Genomic DNA, 21,696 nt, shown 5'->3' with positions numbered 1-21,696 from the left:
AGGGAGGCGTCCCTTGTCACAGACAGCACAGGTCCTGCCACAGGCACCTAAGTCTGCCCACTGCAGATGAAAAGGCTTGTAGTCCTTTGACTCAGGAGACTGGGGTTTGTGTCCTGTGTGAAACCAAAAGTCACCTGTCACTTTTTGAAATTAACCAAGTTTTACAGACTTTAGTCTGTGACGTAGGGACATCTGTGAAGTCATGTTACATCCTCATTTTAGTAGTGGACTAGGTACGTGACTTATTTCTGGCCAATCGCTAACTAACTAACTAACCCTAACACCTAACCCTAACCCTAACCCCACTAACTAACAAACTTACTAACTAACCCTAAGGACTTTTGTTGCCTAAACTTAAGTAGTTCGGTTTCACAATGTCCACCAAGTGTTTAAATCTGTGCCCATTACGTTAAACAGAACGGTCACATGCTAAAAATTTCCATTGTGGTCATGTGTTACAGTCTCATGTTTAAAACGGCCACCGTGCAGCAGTAAATAGAACGCTCGTTGCGGAGTCATTGACAATCGACCTATTCTGTCGTTTAGGTATGAGGATGTGTTGACCAAAGATGTTTTTCAGATTCAGATTCATACAGACATTTTCCTCTATATGACGTCAGCTACACATGTCAACCATTGATTAATAATTAGCGCAGCGTCTCTGGTCTTGTAACAGCAAAACAAAGCAAAAGCCACCTCTACACTCTAACTGGAAGAGCAGTCTCACTGTTGCAACCCAATTATTTCACAGTGAGAGAGCCTCAAGTGGTCCTCCGAGACATCGGGTGTTCTAGTAATTTATAGTCTTATGATGGCCCATGCTGTTGTGTTGCCAAAGCTTACCTTGTAAATTTCATACTGCTTGTTACACCCCTTGCCTTTTGCAGTGTTTAGAATCAATGAGCTCTCTTTCTTCCTGTGTTACTGTTTCTGTTGGCTGCCATAGCGCTAGCAAAAAAAACATAACTTGATGTCAGCTGCTGATAGATTTGGAATTTTCTCTACTTTAATCCACTAACTGACACTTGGATCACTTGCTCTCAATTGGCATGAAAAAAAGCTGTGAGCATAATATTCCATTAAATTGACTGTACTCACCATAAGCTGCATGTGTCCCAATACTTTAAATCTACACACCACATTGGAGAACACCTCAGGATGAGGTTTTCCATGTCTGCTATTCACAGTGCTGCCGTTATGTGGACGTTTCCCACAAACGTGTTAGACGAGTAAATAAAATATTAAATAAAATGGGTTGACAGAATGTAAGGAAATAATTATATAAATTGTATCCCACAGGTGTGTGCAGTAATCCAAATTGGTGTTCTCATGCAGAAGCAAATTATATCCTGTTTGCCATAGGTCTTTGCCAATTGTCAAATGAACAAAATGAGAAACAGCAAAAAGAAATTGCACCTACTTTTATTCAGAGATAAAGAGCGTTATCTGCCTGAAAGTTAAATTACTACTACTACAGAGGGAGAAGGCGGCCATCAACACATCCATAATTACGAAAAGTACCTTCGTGATTCTAAAAGGTGTCTGACTATTGCAAACAGGCTTTCTAAATTCAGTTACACTATGGATTGAAGTGGGGGAAGAAGAGGGTAGGAAAAAAATCTTCATAAAAACAGTGGAACCGCTGGAGCATTAAATTGCTCCCTCTTTCTTTCCCTCCCACAGGGGTAAAAGGCTCCTCACCACCCCTGATAAAAAAATTAGGGATTAGGAAAGCCAGTGTTTTGGTCCTGTTTCAAATCAGTGCAGATTAGCTCGTCCTTCCCCTTGATAATGCTCAGAAATTTCAGGGACACTGCAGAAATAGATGCAGCTGTAGGCCAGGCAATGGGCACAGAAACGCAATTGTAGGAGGAATATTGTCTCTAGCTTTTATTTGAAGTCTGTAGCATTGTGGCGATTACAATAATAGCAACACCTAGAAACATCCAGGGATAAAACAAAAACAAAAACTGAATGGCTGCAACAAAACAAAAGCAGTGCAGGCAGGAATTAGGTATGTAAAAAGCCTCCAAATGCAACCGATGTCCTGTGCACCCCACTGCTCTGGCAGCTTTTTTTTTTACCTAAAAAGTGTTGCTTACACACCATTCTTGATCAAACCTGTTAGGGATATGGCGGTGCAATCATGCAATTTCCTGTCTAAATGGATTTGTCTCATTTTTCTCTTGCTGCCGAGCAAATGCCCAGGCACTGAAAGATTACATATAACTGTTTCCTGGAAAAGCAAATCTCCCTCTGTTGGTTTGGGCAGTAGCCCACAGAGTGACACGCATTAAGCATGTATGGAAATACAGCCTGCATTTACACTTGTTTTCCCACGCTAAGTGTAATCTCATTAATCACGTCCTGAAATTCCCAGGATTTAATACCACACTATTCACTTAAACACACATCATTTTCAAAGGATGCCGTTACCGTACAGTACATGAGGCATTAATACAGCTGTTGTTTTTTGATTGAAGGGCCTGCGGTTTCTAAAGGGACCCCAGAATAAAGACATGGGGGTCTAGCCTCCTCTTTTATCAACGGACGGAAATAATAGGGCACACACTTCCTATTTACTCTGTATACTGCCTCAGTGATGGGAAATCAATAGGAATCTTCCTTGAACCAGAGAGGGGATAAATTGGGGGCTGCAGCCCGATGTGACACACAATGGCTGTGGAAGGACATTGCAGCTTATTTCTGTAACACATTATCCCACAACACAGCTCCGTCTGTATATAGCCTGCTTATTTCCTTAGAAGTATTGCACACATAATCAAACAGTGGAAGGTCATAAAGATGTCGCTTTGAGCCATCACGAGATGCTCATTTGCAGACGCGTACTGTACACTGCAGGGTGGCAGGAAAAGGAAATAAACTTGAACACTACACTTGCCTACGTGTACAAATATGAATAAGCATGATTAAGTACCCAATATGTTAAAATTCAAGATGCTCATTTACCCCAGCTGGTATCAAAAAAATGCTACTGGATGATGAAATGAAAATGAGTACTGTATTTTTCTTTTTGTATTTTGTCAATCAACACATTATTGTATGAAAATGTGTGGGATGGGCTCCTCCGCAATTAAGTGCCTTGAAAAACTATTAAATAAAACATGAACTACTGTGAAAAAGAAATTTTCTGCAAAGATACGCTCTCCCTTTATGAAATATTCTGCAAAGGAAAAAAAAAAACTGTATTGCACAAAACTATTACAAAGTCTTCATTATAATGTGTATGTAGACAGAGGTTCTATTTTCCAGTTGATCTAACAAGAACATGATCTGCTTTTTTCCCCCCATTGCCCAGAATTCACCCTCAGCATGCTTAGTGCAACTCAGCAAACCGCACCACAGGGAAGCAGTCAAGTACCGTCATACCTATCTTTGCTCAAAAGAATGTGCCATTACAGTTCATTTACTAGTGCTGGAAGGCTAGACTTCTCCTCCATACCCCGACGTCCAACAAGCATGGCAGCTGTGTAACATCTCAGCTCTACTCGGCTTGGACCAGCTCAGAAGCGTGAAGGGTAGAAGACAGGGGCCATTCATATGCATGCAGGCACTGAGCCATAGAGAAGGGATATCACTGAGGCATGGGGAGAGCTGTGGGCTGCATGAGGCATGGGGCTAACAGTGCCCTGTTGTGAGCCCTACCCGGGTAAAACAATACTGTTTATGTCTGACTGGCTTTACACTGCGGGGGACGAAAGACAAAGGGAGAAATAAAGACAGGAGGAGTAGTATGCATCGCAGCACTGAATTCCTGGCGGTTTATTGTAAAAAGCAAATATTAGATATAAGAAAATGTTCTTACAACATGGAGCTTTCAGGTGACACCAAACCCTTTAAGTATCCTAAAAAAGTCAAAATTTGACGATTTCTGAAAAGAAAAACGTATTTTGGATTTATTTGAGATCAGCTCGTTCGCTACAAGCTACTTGCTGCAAACAAAATTGCGCTAGCTGCTTAAAGCAAGCTGCTAAAACACTAGCAGTTAGCTAGTTGCTACAATAGAGAGCCGTAACTTCTAGGTTTTCTAAATGTCTGTTGATGATTAAATTTCAATGTTTTTTGATATTTCTGGTTTTAGTGGCCTTTCATAAACACCATTTCCCAAAAGCCCTAGACCTTTTCTGGCTAAACGTCACGGCTTGACAAAAAAAGCGAGTCCGTGGGTGAGCCAAGGGGCTGCAGTTAGCGTTATTACAAAATCTTTGTCTATAATAATAATAATAATCATACTATTTTTCACAGAGGACTGGAACAGAGGCTAGTCAGAAAGTGACGTCATAGCTTTGGCTTTATATGTTAACATTGACTGCTTTGTGTAATGAACCTGCAGGCTATATGAGCTGTTCTCAACCTAGTGTTGCAGTAAAGCTTCTCTACTTACATTTGTCAGGCCACTTAAAGTATGACTCCAAATTAATGTTAAAGTGCTCATATTATGCTCATTTTCAGGTTATAATTGTATTTAGAGGTTATTATATATATATATATATATACATAAAGATATATAACACAATAAAGGAAAAGGAAAAAGCCAAATATGCATAATATGAGCACTTTAATCCATGTCTGACAGACAGGGGGAAATCCCACGCAACCCCCTCCCCCAAACCTTAGAATGCATCCACTGGCCAATTAGAAAATTGTTCAACAAAGCCATGTCATAAATGATGCTGAATGAATAAGAAACTGCATACTGTAGCTGCTCCCCTGCCATTCAGTCTTAGACAGTCTGTCTGTTGGCCAGTAAATATTTGTCTGGTCTCATAACAGCCCCTTTTCTTACAACAGCACAGTGCAAACTAATGTAATGAACCCAAGCATAGTGAAAATGTAATAATGCACCCCATGGCAATGAATGTTTAAGTGAGTCCAGAATTCACTTAGCCACTGCTCTCCCCCCCTCCCACTTTTCTAGGTCAGAATCATGGTGTGCCAAACCCTTTTTTTCTAAAATGGCTGGTCTGTCCCCTGACAGCGCCATTGCGGTGACAGGAAAGTGATTATGTATTGATCATGATCACATAGAAACTGGTGTTGCTCTCTCTCCTGTCTGTGGGCAGAGAGGATAATAGCTCATGATCAGACAGGGAGACAGACAGCCCATCTCTCCAGGCAGTGCCGCCAGCACTATTTCTGGACAGTACCACTACTACCAATTTGATTGAAATGCATGTGCACGGATGGGGAGTAACGCAAGAATTAAGAGGCGATTAGCTCTCTGAGGCAGAGTATTGTCAAACACAAAGTGTAGCGCTGTGCAGGCCAAAGCTCTTGATAACACAGAAACGGTTGTAAAGAGGTGGAGAAAACAAGCGTGTCGAGGCATCCTTTCATCCATCCATCCATCCCCGTCCGTCTATTCTCTCAAAGGAGAAGATGACATACTTGGAGCAGCGCCAGTAGATTTTTCTACAGTAGTCAAAGCCAGTTTTAGGTTCATAGGCTGCAGATGGGCATTTATAGCAACATTACAGCTGGGCATTGAGGGATACCCTTAAACAAATAATCATGCTCATAAACAACTGGCATGTGTGCACTTACTTTTTTTCATTTTTCCAACGCAGCCACAAACCTCCCACCCATTTATTTGTCACCGTTTCCACCAACACTCATATGATCTACAGCCCAGGCTGTGACTAAAAGTGGTTGCACTCCTCTACCATGATGCTTTATATTTATATCTGAAAGATATAAGTATTTTGAATTACATGGAGGCACAGTAAATAATTGCAGGGCAGGAAAAAACATGGTATCTCTCAGCCCATTAGTCTTCATAACAGGACTAATGCATACTCATGCTAAAGTGCATGTTTCAGCAGGGCCACAGAACGCAGCTGAGGAACAGGGCAAATGAATGAGGAACACCCTGCGGAGGCTGAAAAGATTAGGATATATGTGTTTATATCACGATGTAACACACTTTTCAAAATTAGACTTGGCCATATACAACATGGGCCAGAGGAGGGCTTACAGCAAGGAAAAGAAATATATTGAAGATAAGATATGGTTGTCAGCATTTAAGACATTGTTCCCAAGAGCCAGTGATAGATAAGGGATGCTGCACTTTTGAAGAGTAAGGGGGCCGTCACACTTACGCACATATATTGTCATTGTTGTAGTACAATTACTAGTCTTTCATAAGACAGAGAGGGAGCCGTCACAGAGAAACCAGGGACATTGTTTGAGTGTGTCCGTGTGCTTGTACATGTGTGTATGAGTATAATACATGTCAGTGTACGTGACAACCCTATTTCAAGGAGCCGGCTACTGAGTCTACTGACTTGACAAGCCGTTTACAGGAGCGGCAGGAACCAAATAATTAAGAGGGTCTTTGTTCCCCGCACTGACATGTGCCACCATTTTAAAGGGTTCTGTCATTGATTCACTTTAATTAGTTCATAGGAAATGTGTGCAACATGCAGATAGAGTTCAGGACTGGAAGTCAAGGACGGAAAATTGGGCACTTCACATGTTTAATTGCTCCCAAGGCATTTACAATGGCGAGGTAATAACAAAGAATAAGGCAAAGCCTATTGTCTAATGAACAACTTTATCATGGGTAAATGAACAAAATGTAGCTTAATTTGAGAACTCTGCCACAGGGGCAAGAGTGTTTAATGTGAATTATGCTTCCTTAATAAAAAAAAAAAAAACTAAAATAAAGAAGGACAAAAAAGTTTCAGCATAATGCAAAACTGTGGTTGGAAATAGACTTGCAGTTAATATTTTTGCCGCACTACATCAGGACTAGCTCCTCAGAGTGGTAAACCAGAGATCAAAGTTATTACTTAATTCCAGAAATGAATTACTTATGTATACACTGTTGCCAAAATGCCCTTAACAAGGCGTGTAGCCCACTACTGTTCCAGCTGAGCTGCTCAGAGGCCAACTTTGAGTGTGTGTGCTTGTATATTTCTGTGTGAATACAGAGCAACTGTGCACCATGTAATAACACATTGATTAAACTATCCCTTTTTTGACAGATATATAAAACAAGGAGGGAATTAGGAGTGAAATAAAAATACCATGTCCTGCCCACTTAAAGCTATAGTGCGTAGTTTCGGTCTCCCCCATGATGAATTCTACGTTATGACAACAACACTGTCGAAGCATCCACATGGCGCAAGCCTTCGGTGATCGCGCACCACCCCCACCCCTCCTCCACACAGTTGCTAACACGGAGGACGAAAAACGATGGACTCTTCAGAGTAGGTCATTTTCTTGTAATTTTTATGTCCTCTTCGTCTCCAAAGCCGAATGCTGCTGTTGTCCTTTCTCAGCAGTGACGTCAAATGCACCACTCCAGCTTCTGTGCGCGAAAGTCACCCGACGACACCATTTTGTAAACATAGCCATACTGAGTAATACAGAGAGAATTTTGTGGAGCTGATAGGCCTAATAAGCATTGTATCAACTCATTTGGCAATGGCTTGAATGTAACGGACATTCATTAATATAAAATAGTCGCGCACTATAGCTTTAAGCCAGAGGTGTTGTTAAATTTTAACCACAAATACGCGTCAACCGGCCTATGTACGTGTGTTACTGGAGGATTCCACTAGAGGGCAAACCACAGAACTCTGACCTTATAGGACTTTCGGATTTACTTATTGTTAATTCTGAGATCATTGCAGAAAACGCGTCAGCAGCGCCATAGTAAATGGCATGTAGCCCAGAAATCAAGCATGGCAATTGTTGGGTCTCTGTAAATTGTCGAGTGTGGTTAAGATGGTACTACTCTGTCTGTAAAGTGCCATGACACTAAATAAAATTGAATTGAAATGTCAGGACAATGGCGACTATGTTTCTCTCTGCAGTGCCCCTACTGTCCCTGTGCGTATTGCATTTTGCGGAGGTGCAGCGTTCATTTTTTGCAGGACACCTGAGGCAGCCATCATGCCCATGCATTTCTCCGGCTTCAAACTTCCTATTTGAGGATTCTTGTTTAACTTAACTGTGTAGCTTCCCTGCCTGTCCATCACACGTCTCACAGCGAGTTAGCAGCAAATGTCCTCAGTGTTAAATCCTCCTGCCAAGTATCAGGCCACATCAGCAAGGAGAAAAAGAACAAAAGATATATCAGCAAACTTGACTTGACAGACAGCACTGTGCAGACAGAGTAGAAGCCTTTCCTGAACATATATGTTTTCAATGGGTTTCTCATTGGAAGTTTTGTGGGGTCCTAGATGAACACAAAATAATCTGCCAAAGTAACAATTGTGTAGAATAGAGCCATACTATTGAGTAACCCTCTGCTTACTTTCATGCCATGGATCCACTCATTTTTACCTGACTTCACAAACTCCTAATCAATGGTCTACTCTGTAAGTCTCGCCCACTTCCTTTGTTCTGGCTGGCAGCAACATGAAGCAGCATGTGAGGGCCCTCTGTGTCTCAAATGGTTGTGTGTGATTTAAAAATAAAAAACACAGCCTCACCATCTCCTACCACTCTTAATGTGTGCCTAGTGACAACAAATGGCTTAAACAGAAACATCAGTTGGCCCCTCCTACATTGTTATCGGTGACGATGTACCACGGTGATGCTCCATGTCTTGTGAACCAACCAGCGAGATAGATTCCACAAACTGTTTTGGTGTTTTGGTGCTAATTTCACATTAGATGTGTGTTTTTGTCTGCCCTCTTATCACTGGTTACAAGTGGGCAGGGATAAATTATAAAAATGTGATGTCCCATTCCCATGTGCCAATCAGAATTCAGTGCTATTTGAATCAAATTCTGATAACTGTTGGTGGGTTGTTTGCTCACTATACCAGGCCACGGTCAATCAATTCTGATTGTACCACAGCCACGCAGTCTTGATAAAAACAGATAGATAGTCTTGATAGAAACAGAGTTCTTTACTGTTATAATCCTAATAAATAATACAAATAATAATTCAAGAATGTTTAATGCTATTGAGAACAACTTTAATACTGGACCATAGGGCTGGGCGATACGGAGAAAATCAAATATCACGATATTTTTGACCAAATACCTCAATATCGATACCGCAACGATATTGAGGTATTTGGTCAAATTTTATTTTTATTTTTATTTTTCACAAAATATTTACACAATGAGATTTTTGATAAATAATCATCAGTAATGTGGATATAATGAGTAAGTGTAAATAATAGAACAGTTACAACAGTCTGATAAGTTCAGAAAATTGCATCACTTTACTATAATTCAGCTTTTAAAACCAGGAAAAGACAACACTTATGCCATATTACGATATCCAAAATCTAAGACAATATCTAGTCTCATATCACGATATCGATATAATATCGATATATTGCCCAGCTCTACTGGACCACCAACATAATCAACATAAAGTAATCTCAGATCTAAGTATGTGTATTAAAAATGCAGCTACCTGTAACGGACTACATTTTCTTTAGGTGCTAGCATGAACATTGACATTCTCTTAGAGTGTGCTATTTCCATGTTCTGTGGGCAGCAGCAGCACTGGGGATGACGTTGCATTAAAAACCAAAGGACAGAGTTGGAGGGAAGCGTTTCCATCCCTCCCTCAGCAACGTCAGGCTGCTGCAGTGCAAGATGTGCTCTGTCAATAGTGTCTATTCTTACAGCCTGCAGAATTAAAATAAAAATGACAGTGGTAGCCCATAACCCCAACAATTGGCCCATCTAAAAGCAACGTGTTACAAAGGTCCCCCACCTCTCACACAATTAAGATGCTGAACTCCACTGAATCCAGCCATACAGTGGGTTTTAGCGCCGAGCACTTTCCAAGTAATACACTCTGTCATCTGACAGCCGTCCTGGAGCGAGAAGGGTTAAAGCGTTTTTCCCAGAGGAATGGTGAAACGTACCACATCTACGTGACTGGTGACTTAATGTCTTCGTCAGCCGGTGCTATGCTGCCGTCTGACAAGCAATCCATCACAGAGAACACACAGACAGAAAGCTGCACACCGCCACATAAAGACAACGCCCACGGCGCGCACCTATCGACACACACATGCACGCTGTCTCTACCATGTAGAGAGAGACATGCGCTTGTGCACTTGTTAACATGCTGACAGTCATAAAACACAGGAAGGCAGACAGATGCACAAACACACTCCAAATACTGAGCAAACACCTAACCTGCCCTTTAACTCTCAAAGTCGGTGGCCGACTGAAAAAAAAGGGAAGAAAGGGAGAAGAGGAGAGCGACAGGAATGTTGGAATGTGGATTTACACCCCTAGTAATCCCAAGGTTTGTTTACACTCCCAGAAGTGAAGTGAAATTTTAAAGGGCTATCTCTGTAGCGTGCTGGAGAGCAGATTCACCCAATTACACAGCAGCCCCCAGTGTGACATAGTAAACCTGCTGTAGGATTGACTGTGCTGTGTGTGTGCGTGGCTTTATGTGTGCCTGTGTGTGTGTGTGTGTGTGTGTGTGTGTGTGTGTGTGGACACCAGACTGTGACTGTGGTAAAACCACAAACTGACTGAATCCATACTGCAGCGTTGAGAGCAATACAGCTGCCAATGCTCCAATACACAAACAGAGAGCGCTGGAGAAGGCTGCGTGATGCCACAAATCAGCCGCCTGCATGACAGCAAGACAGGAGGGTAACGCAAACAGTAGCCAGACCTGAATTTGATATCATAAAATACGATAAAAAAACTGAACATTTAAAGTACTCCCTGAACAAGAAATAAAAGAAAAAAAAAAAAGGTTACAAAAAAACTGGATTACAAGCAAGGCCATCAATTCTGATGACAAAATATAAGCAGTGAAAGCACGGCACGGCGGACGAGTCTTCTTTTTTTCTACTTTCCCTTCATTGTATCAGACAGCTGAGGCGTGGCAGTGACTGTGCGAGGCGAGCCAGGCGAGGGCTTTAGTTAATGGGGACAGACATCAAGAGGAGGGCCTCGCCCCGTACTGGAGATTTGATCCTTTCGTCTTATCAGCTTCTTTTTCAAATGACCTTGCTGTACGGACTTTTATGCCTCTCCCCTTTTATTCTCTGCCGGTGATTGGATGGGCTTCTCTAGTCTCAAATCTCTGCCACCTTGATGAATGTGTTCCACCCCTATTTATGTTACATTGACCACCCCCCCCCCCCTCAACTGCCAGCTACCGTATGGCACATGAATCTTAGATCTGTGGAAGATGTACTCACACAACACATGACCACATACAAAAACACTGCCCATAAAGATATTTGCTAAGCCTCTTTTTTTCCCCCTCTCTCTTTGTCATTTAGGTCGTTTTTTGCAGTTAAATCTACACTGTCTTTGTGGGAGCAGAATGTAACTTTAAAGAGTGTTATTATGTCTTTCAATGGGATGCAATCGCTGCTTTTAATTGTAGGTGCTGGGTGTCTGCAGGGTCCAGATAGCTCTGGTTGGTACCTTAGACATTTAATAATGCAGACATGGAGGGATGAGAGTACAGGGGGATCCTGTTCTTGCAGCTCAACACTGTAAAATCACCTGAAGCATGAAAAGGGAGCACAGTCTCCAACACACACACACACACACACACACACACACACACACACACACACACACACACACACATACACACACTCATGTGTACTCTTGGCTGCAGAGCAAAGGTTCTTGTCTTTTTTCAAAAAAGCAAAGAGTAAGTGAGGATGATCCACACAATACAAGATACAGCAGGAGGGAGACGTGAATGAGCAAAGAGCGATGAATACAGAGCAGGGAAAGTGCACCCAAAAAAAAAAAAAAAAAGCCCTACAACAAGACATTAAATATCCACAACAATCTTCTTCAATAATTAATAGGTAAGCCACGGCTGTGTACTGAAGGATGCGTATGAGAAAGCATCCTGGCGTCGTAGCAGATATGAGTAAGCACTTGCCAAGTTGGCGGTGTGAACTGAAGAACCTTTTCATTTTGCCTGTTGTTATAGTGGTGATGCAGAGGACCTCCCACTCCCTAGCGTGACTTCAGACAGTCCCTTTTGGCTGATATATAACACAGCTGATAAGGACACCACGCAGACCCCACTCACAGGGACGCTAGATTACTTTGAAATAGAGCTTTTGTGTCATATTGAAGGATAAGGAAATTGTATGAAGTCCATAATATGGGTTAGGTCTTAATCATCTGAAATGGATCTCTCCACAAGTCAATAAGATTAGATATAAAATTACAGAGCTGTATAGTGTACGCAGAAATAAATGAAGAAACAACAACAATGTTAAAAAATAGTCCTCTGTCTTAACATTATAAACACAAACACGTCATATACTGTAGCTGTACAGGAGAGAGAAGGTGTGGGGAATGATCCCAGCTCAGTGTGGCATGTTTAGAATAGGGGGCAAATTAGTAAGGGAGAAAAAAGTGTTTGAGCAGAACTATACCGGACCTAGTCTATATACACGAGGTTTCACTTTGTCTCACTTCACTCTGCGTTGAGGCATAAACCTCTCAGTATATGTGCGCCTGCTCTACCACTGAGCCAACCCGGCCAGAGCTGGTTCACTTTAGGGGTGAAAAATGAAGACTACTCAAATCATTAACTAAAGTATCAATTGAATAGCACTCCATTAACAAATTACATTTTACTTTAAAGGGGGACAATTTTACATTAATGTTACGTTAAGGTCCATTTACAAGTCATAGTAAGAACTACACCATTTGTGTAAATGTTGTATATTGTCCTCTGTGGCTCTGGAGGAGTTTTGTGAAGACTAAAGCCGTCCACATGTGATCAGCAACAATCACTCTGCGCTGGCAATGCCATTGTTTTCCTAGAGGGAGACTGGTTACACCCAACTAGGCGGGAGCGCTACTGTTGGAGTGGCGCAACGCTCAAAATGATGACGTAGTATTTATTAAGAGTAGTACGACAACCGTAGCGGGTAGTACGAAAGACCAAAAGGAGGTTGGTTGGGGGGGTGGATGGGTCAAACAACACAGGACTTTAACTCAGGAGACCGGGTTCGTGTCCCGTTCTTGTGCCGCGTGTCACTGAAACGTACATTTTGTAACCCCACCCACCATCTTTTCATAAACTTAATTGTCCCATTATTGTGCTGCATGTCACTTAAGAGCGGCAAAATGTGACGCCAAGAGTCCAGACCAAATGTGTCTAAATAGGACTCTAAAGGAGACTTTCTGCGGCAACAACAAACACCAAAGGCACCTTACCAGGTATCGCTTTTTAACACACTGGGAGTGAGAATGTATTGGTTTTTGGAGCTAGACCCAAATTAGAGACTACAAACTAGGATATCTCTTTCTCTCCTGAATTGATTTTCATCATTCTTTGTTTTATTTTTCCCCACCTTTATAGAGGTGCATGAAGTAGTGATTTTAAATTAAACATACTCGTGACAAATGTTCCTTTCACAGCATTAAGTTATTATTTCATTGTGGACAAACTGTCTCTGTTACTGCCTTACATCAATGGCTGAATGAAGCACACAGATTGAAATCAGAGCCAATAGATAACAAAGGCTTTACCACCCACTTTGGCCCAGCAGAAAGCCATGGATGGCTACAGTATTTTCATTATTGACTCAATCTGTTTCATTCTCTCAAATAATCCATTAACCAATTAATCACTTGGTCAATTAAAGGTCAGGAAAAAAGTGAAAACTGCCCATTACAATTTCCTAAAACACAATGTGACATCTTTAAATAGTGTGTTTGGACTGTTGGTTGAACATAACAAGCAAAACTAGCAAACAGGCTGGGCATCCTTCATAGGAAATGTTTGGCATTTTCTTCTTGATAAAGGAACTAAAAACAATTAATCAATACCATATTAGTTGCTGATTAGTAGTTTGCACAAGTCCATCCTACATCCAGAGATGTCCACAACTCAAAGATATTCAGTTTACTGTCACAGAAGAGTAAATAAACTACAAAATATTCACATTTAGGAAGCTTGAATTCGGAGAATTTTCACGTTTTTTCCATTAAAGAATGATTCAAATGGATTCATCGATTATCAAAATAGTTGGGGATTAATTTTTTAATTGTTAACTAATTTATTAACCTATTTAAATCCACCTCTTTTTGCTTGATTTTCACCTATTTGCCATACCCAAATGGAAAGCTTATAACAGAAGAACTCCAAGATGCCAAAATGCATGTATGAGGCTTCATTTGGAACCAAAATTCTTCTTGTTTCTGGACATGTCCTTGTATGGCATGTCATTAAAACACAAGCTAAACTACAGCATTTCAAAAATCATTCAAAACTGTTTTTTTTGGTCCTCGTCTAAAAAACATCATTTTTGAATAGTAATAACTAAGACATGCTTTATGCCAGCCTAGGCAGAACACCACATATACCTTCTACATCTGGTCAACAACACCTGTATAAAGTTTCAGAACTAATTGGAGCTAGGGAGTTTTCAGTATTTTGTATTGCTGGTGTCACTGGTGTCCCCGAAATCTTTGCAGCTCTAAAATACTCACTCAGTCACTCAGTCACTCAGTCACTCACTCACTCACTCACTCACTCAGTCTCGGTAGGGGATGTGCCTACCAGTGGCCGTAAGAAGGCATTACAGTGTTTTCAGAGGATCAGTGCATGGCTCTCCTCCCCTGCAGCACGGCTGAAGGGAGGATGCTGTGTCCTTGTTTTCACTCTCAGATTGATTAACTGACCTTGATACAATGATCAGCAGTGTGTGACAGTATGACAGCGAAAGATGAGTCTTACATGCATTTCAAGGCTGCAAAAATGTTCATTACAAACACGTAATTAAACAGGACAGTAACCTAGGACGTGACAGGCTGTGTGTTTAAAAAAAAAAAAAAAAGAAGGCTTTTCAGATGATAATTCCAACACTGCAGTGGCATAAATGTTTAAAAAAATAAATAAATGCATTCTGCCGAATTTCATTCATGACCTTTGTTTCCCTCATGTCCCATCGTACCACTGTTGACCCTGTTACATGAAATCCATTTAATCACATCCACTCACATTTTTGATGGCCCCAGCTATTCACATCCTTCTCCTCGTCGTTACAAGCACAGGCACACAGCGGCTTGAATACATGCTCTGACACTCGACACACTCTCTCATTTACCTTCCCTTTTTTGTTTTTCTTCTCTTTCTACATCACCGGCATGGCACACACACACACACACACACAAAAAGAGGCAACTTTGTTTGAGAAACGGCACTGTGGCTGAGGAGAAAGCTGCTTTTTGTCCTTAGTCTAATTGAGAGTCTTTTGCTATTCATCGCAAGGCAACCAGGCCAGCAAGGGAGGCAATCTCATGCAGATCACATTGAAGGGCTTCATTACCTAGAAGCCGGCTACTTTTTTTGTTCTCCCCTTAAGGGAAGACCGAGAGAGCGCATTAGCTTCGCAAAAAAAGAGCGATGGTGAGCAAAGGGGGAGAACGAGGGAGGGAGAAGTACAGAGAAGGAGAAAAGAAAAACAAAAGTGTGTGTGCATAAGAGAAAGAGAGGGAGTGAGTTACAAAGAGCGAGTCTCTGCGGGCTACACAGGGGAGCAGGGACAGATTTCACCTGAGTAACAGCATCTTTACGACGGCGCGGCGGCTTTATGCTAACACGGAGAAGGTATGTGTTTTAGTGCACATGTGCATGTGTACGTGTGTGCATTTACATGTACAGTGTGTGCATGTATGTCTGCCTGCACGCTTTAGAAACAAAAGAATGCCCCATGAGGCTCTAAAGGGCTTATATTACTGTATCTGGACCAGTGACTGATGATGTTACATGCATAATTCAGAGGTACATTGGATAATAAATAACATTTGATGAATTAGTAATACACATTTTATGTGATATTGAGCAGCTGTGACTGTGCGTGTGTATGTTGTGTTTCTTTCTTTTCTTCTTTTTACTCCTCAAGAACATATGTGTTAGCTAGGGAATATCTGGCTTTCCCTTTTTTTCTAATTCACAGTAATGCGATGGGTAAGCGTGAAACAAAGAGATGCTGAATTAGCAATGACTCTGTATCAGCTGCTGGGCGTAGCTACAGAAGAAGAATGAAAAATGAAAAAGGAGTCACCGGCTTATTGACAGGTGAAAAGTTTTCCAGACATGTGTGTGAAGACAAACAAGCCTACAAATAAACCACATATGCACGTACCAGTGGTGTAGTCGAGTCACAAACTGTCGAGTCCGAGTAAAGTCGCGAGTGACCAACTGTCGGGTCTGAGTCAAGTCTTGAGTCCCCAGTGTTCGAGTCCGAGTCCGTGTCACCAAAAAAGACTCAGAGTCCAGTCTGAGTCGAGTCACCATTACCTGAGTTCGAGTCACCAGAGAATAGCGACTCAAGATGGACTCTAGTCCGAGTCCAGGACTCGAGTCGGACTCTAGTCCGCGTCCAGTACTACATCACTGCCTATTTCACATAAAGAAGAAACTTCATCCAACATGAGAGTCCTATTTCATGAATCCTCGAGTCCAAGTCATCAGTGCGCGAATCCAAGTCGAGTTCAGAGAATAACGACTCAAGTCCAAGCCCAGGACTCGAGTACTCCATCACTGGCACACACACACACACACACACACACACACAGATGCACAGATGCACAAGTGCAGATGCTGTTGCCAAATGAGGTGCGATAGATAGGAGTAGCAGGTTATTTACAGAGAAACTGCAGCATGTCAGTTAAATCCTTTCTGCCTCGGAGGCCTGTCCTATCCCCATTTAGCACGGCCACAGAAAAGGGCAGGCTGGCATCCACGCTGCTTGGCAGTTAGACAGGCCTGAGAGAGCCACAGCCTTGGCCAGGTTCACTGCTCTGACCCCCTTTCACCCTCAGCTCAGCCTGTGAGCCGCCCACTACCATCAGCATGGCCCCGGTCTGCCACGTCCCTGCCCAGCCCCGGAGCCTGCTCGTCAGATGTGCCCCGGCCCAGCACTGGCCCAGCTGCCCACTATGTTAAAGGGCCAGGGGCCCCCTGCCACTCAGTCCATCTGCCAAGTTGCAGACCAGAGTCTAGGATCAGAGAAGAGAGGGACACAAACACCAGGCAACCTCACTCTTAGCTCCCTGCTCAAAGCTCAACAGAGATACACCAGATAAAAGATGCACAATAATTGGCTTTTTCTTTTACTTATGTGGGTTGCTGTGACCCTGAAGTACTGCTAAGATTTATTCAAGTTAAACTGCATTTAATGCATTCAGAGTCAGATTTACCAAGACCAAGACATGTTGCAGATTTACTACAAGATCAGCATAGCACAATAATATGTTTAGGTATATCAAAGAATGGGATTTTTAATAGAACATCTGGTCCAAGTGGAGCATGAAATGCTCTGAAAATAGCTCAGCTTTCCCCGTATTGATCTGAACAGACAATGCGTAGAATACTAATCTATGGGATTCGTATTGCTCTTCACGAAGAGCTATACAAATCGGATGGATGAATGGATGGATGAATGGTGGATGGATGGATAGATAGATAGATAGACAGATAGAGAGATAGATAGATACAGTAGATGCTGCAACTAACGGATATTTTCATTGTCGATTATTCTATTATTTTCTTGATTAATATTAATATTAAGAATAGTTGTTTGGTCTATAAAATGATGAAAAAATGTTTAGGGTTAGGGTTGTGTTTTCCAAAGCCCAGGATGACGTCCTAAAATGTCTTGTTTTGTCCACAACTCAAAGATATTCAGTTTACTGTAACAGAGGAGAGAAGAAACAAACAAATATTCACATTGAACAAGCTGGAATCAGAGAATTTTTACCTTTATTTTTTTATTTTTTTTTTTTTTTAGAAATGACTCAAAACGAATTACCAATCAAAGTTGCCAATAAATGTAATATTTGACTCTAAGAAAGATACATAGAAAGATACATACATAGATATATAGATAGATGTTACACATGCTTTGGTGAAGTATACTGCAGTATTTAATGTTATCCTTCATGCAGGATTATGTAACAGTGTATCACTTATAAAACTACGTGGTTATTAAGTCATCTGTGATCACGCAGTGCGCTTTTCTGATGCACGTTGGAAGCGCGAGACGATCCACTCTGATAAAGGTCTGCATCTTGCTCATTTCCATACGTCTCCCCTTGATCAAGTCTGCTCATTTATCGTCCAAATCTGTGATGACAAGCCTTTACTTATTTCTCCCAGCTGCCGGTGGTGATGAGAGCGTAATCAGAAACATCATTAAGGCCCCTACATAGACGGCTGTGCCTGTTAGTCCTGTTACCCACACCCATAATAACTCTGAAAATGCAAATCAACTCCAGGTAATCTATTAATGTCACTTCAATTTTATGTCTGTGCTCCAATTTAGCAGATCTTGACACATTTGGCGGGGATCCGTGCTTCCGCACAGGTACTCATTTTGCTGGGGTTTCAGAGAGCACGGCCTGCGCGAAGAGGAGACGGGCCATCTGTCTACACGTCCGTGTATTAATCGTCTTGATAATGAAGCACACTCACAGTCTTACACTCCTGGGACAACTCTCACACAAGCTCCATCCAGCAAAACAACTTTCTGCAAGTTTGTTTCGCAGTGTAGCAATTATTGTCATTCTCACCCCACGCGGGGAGGATGGTCCTCCTCCTAATTACCTGAAGCATCACTTCAAGCAGACTTTGTAATTTCAAAACTACATCACAACCCCCTTGTTAGTTGCTGAGGGTTACCAGAGCCTCGTAATGCCTGCATATGGTCGACAGACATACGGGGGAATTTGTCAGCTTGTACTGGCCTAAAAGTCAAAGACCCCATTAACAGGAAAACGGGATCCACTAATCCTGTGAGATCTGTGCAATCCGTGCAAATGAATTAGAATTCTTATCATGGCCAGACTATGACAAACAAGCAGCAAAACGAAAAAATTGTAATTGAAGTGACAGGGAAACATAAATATCTAATGAATATACGTATGAAAAACTCAGAATATCTGAGAGATATGGAGAGGTGGAGTATATCAAATATGAATTTGATTTGAATTCTTATCTTTCAAATTAAAAGAAAAATACACATGGTACTTTAATGCCTGAAGGTTTATTTTTTGGGGCATTTTAGGCCTTTATTTCTATAGGACAGCTTAGACTTGAAAGGGGAGAGAGAGGGGGAATGACACACAGCAAAGGGCCGCAGGTCGGAGTCAAACCCGGGCCACTATGGGCGCCCACTCTACCAGGTGAGCTAACCAGGCGCCCATTGCCTGAAGATTTGAAACAGAGGAAATTACACAACCCATGGATTTATAAAACACATACAAAAATCTATTAGATAATCTAAGAAAAACATGTGATTAAAGCTGCACTAATTAATATCTTTATACTGACAATGGATCAAATGAGGACTGTATGTGTAATGTGGATAATATAGTGATAAACCTACAGAGATCTGCAATACCCAACAATACTACACAACCGTATCCCAATAATTACATTTATATACTACTAATTTGCAACAGCAAATATGTTTTGGAGGGAAATATGTTGTGTATCTTGTGTTTTATATTAATATAATGTTGTTAATTAACGTATTTACCAAGTCACAAAGTGTTGATACAACATCTGTTCATAACAACTGAACCCTTATGAAACTTTTTATAGTTATGTTTAGGCACTTGCAGCACCAACCCGTTCTCACCCTGAACTTGTAAAATACGGACATTTGTATAACGTACCAGGGAGAGCAGCAGCTACACAAGCTTTAGCGAGTAGTATGTAAGAGATAAGAAATTCCGTGTAAGGAGGTTGGTTGGGGGGGTGGATGGGTCAAACACAGGATTTTCACCAAAAAGTGTCCCACGTGGCACGTTTCCTAAAGTTGCTTTCTTCTTTAACCGTCCTGTTATTCCTGCATGTCACGGAAGCGTAAGCCCACCCACGACCTTTTCCTTAACATAACTGCGTCAAAAGGGACGGCAATTGTCCCAACCAAGCGTGTTTAGATAAAGCGTATATGACGCTAAAGGAGACGTTTAGCGTCAATAACAACGACAAAGGCACCTGACCAAGCGTCCTTATTTTACGAGATGGGAGTGACAATCTGTTGGCAGCACTTGATCAAGGTTAGGGACAGACTGCGGTCTTAATGCAGAAAACTTCTGCAGTGACTTAATGCATGAGACACAATGAGTTTATTAACATTTGACTGAAACCACAGTTTTTTCTTAACCTCAACCAAATACCTTTTTGTTACATAATCCTACCCACATTCACTCAAAAAAACATTTGCTGTCAATTTAATACAGGCAGGGATTGTGTTTCTCATCAGAACACAATTGGGACACAGTTAGTAGTATATAAAGGGAATTTCTAGGAGATAGGGTTGCACTACAGTGCTTTTGCTACGGTGGCCAAAGAGAACTAAACAAACTTAATAAAACACAGGCAAATGAAGACACCTCAACCATTTTGATGATACATATGTTGCATTAAGAAACAAATGCTCTAATTAAGACATTTAGTCTAAAAGTTGTTACAACAGAACAAAGTCTCCGGGGGATACGCTAGTGTAATGCTAACACTAGTGCGTAGCAAATAACTCAGAATCACAAAAGCGCAATGTTAAAATGACATAGTTAGCTTATTTTTTTTTTAACATTATTGACAAGTCTTCAAAATCAAAATTTTTCATTTCATTTCATTCATTCAGTGACCATGCATTTCCACCTTGTTGTGTTGGACTTCTTGTTTCTGTATTTGCAGCTAACTTCTTGATGCCATGTAGTCTATATTTTGTAAAGTTAGGGTGTTGAGCTTTCCAGGTTAGGGTTAGGGTTAGGGTTAGGTCCAGGTTGTTTATCTGTTGATTCGGTGTCAGCCCACAACCTAATTTCCAGCGATGGCAGGCAGCTGTTTTCAAAATGGCTGACATACAAAGTTAGCTCCTAGCTTGCGCACGTAGTAGAGCAGTTAGCAGCAAAATAGCATTTTTATTTTTTTTTCAGGAAATGGTGCATAGAGAAAAACAGAGCTAAAAGAAGAGTGGCCAGTTTTGTCAGGCAGCCAGCAATGCAAAACAAAACCTAATGTTGCTCTGTGTCTGCTGATGTACAAATATGTTAGAAATAATGTTAGTGTTAGTTTGTTTCATTGCCCCCCTGAAAGTGAGAACAAGGCTGTTTTTCCTCGTTACTATAAAGTTGACATTTTGGACATTTATTTCCCTCCGTGTCAAACAGAACCGTATGGTAACACCCAGTCGAGCATGGCGGTCTCAAACATCACGCTTATCCTGGCTCCTTACATTAATGAGATCAAACTCTATTCTGACTGGCCATCTCTCCTCCAGCACAGCCACCACCTTTGCTCTCCACTTCCTCTCATTGTTAAACTGTACTTCGCGAGACGGTCTGCCAAACAATTAGAACTGTAGTCACCTCCACTCTCAGCCATTCAGGAAAATGAAAGTCACAGAAAAGTCACAGAGAGCCACACGTCTTATCCGAATGGCCCCTTTTTGAAAGGAAGAACAAAAGGTCTTTCTCCTTCATTTCCCATTAACCTCTATGCTCCTCCACACACAGGAAACATGGCGACCTCAGTGGCCTGTGTCACATATCTCATCCGGCTGTGGGGGCTGTTTCCTATATGGGGGGGTGGTGAGGTTCAATGAGGGGGGTTTTCTACACAGGTATCTCGCCGTAGTCCTTGGCAGATAAAAGATGGGCGTTGATATTTGTCCCTGGTCTCACTGATACACTCTTGATAAGCGAGGAGCTGGTAAGACATTGA

At 41.6% G+C, this 21,696-nt stretch overlaps 1 protein-coding gene and 1 long non-coding RNA gene across 3 annotated transcripts in view; one reads left to right on the top strand and one right to left on the bottom strand.

The window, feature by feature from the left end:
* Positions 1–21,696, bottom strand: part of cdh8 (cadherin 8) — a 109,476-nt gene that overhangs the window by 40,830 nt on the left and 46,950 nt on the right. The window lies entirely within an intron of this gene.
* LOC116043783 lies at positions 93–19,874 on the top strand. The gene is made up of 3 exons (XR_004103549.2): positions 93–104; positions 14,554–14,558; positions 19,758–19,874. It is a non-coding gene; the product is annotated as an uncharacterized LOC116043783 (long non-coding RNA).

Source organism: Sander lucioperca, chromosome 3 (assembly GCF_008315115.2).
Source record: "Sander lucioperca isolate FBNREF2018 chromosome 3, SLUC_FBN_1.2, whole genome shotgun sequence".
NCBI classification, from domain to species: domain Eukaryota; kingdom Metazoa; phylum Chordata; class Actinopteri; order Perciformes; family Percidae; genus Sander; species Sander lucioperca.
Note: the sequence above shows the minus strand (reverse complement) of the source record. Positions and strands in the feature narration are given on the sequence as shown.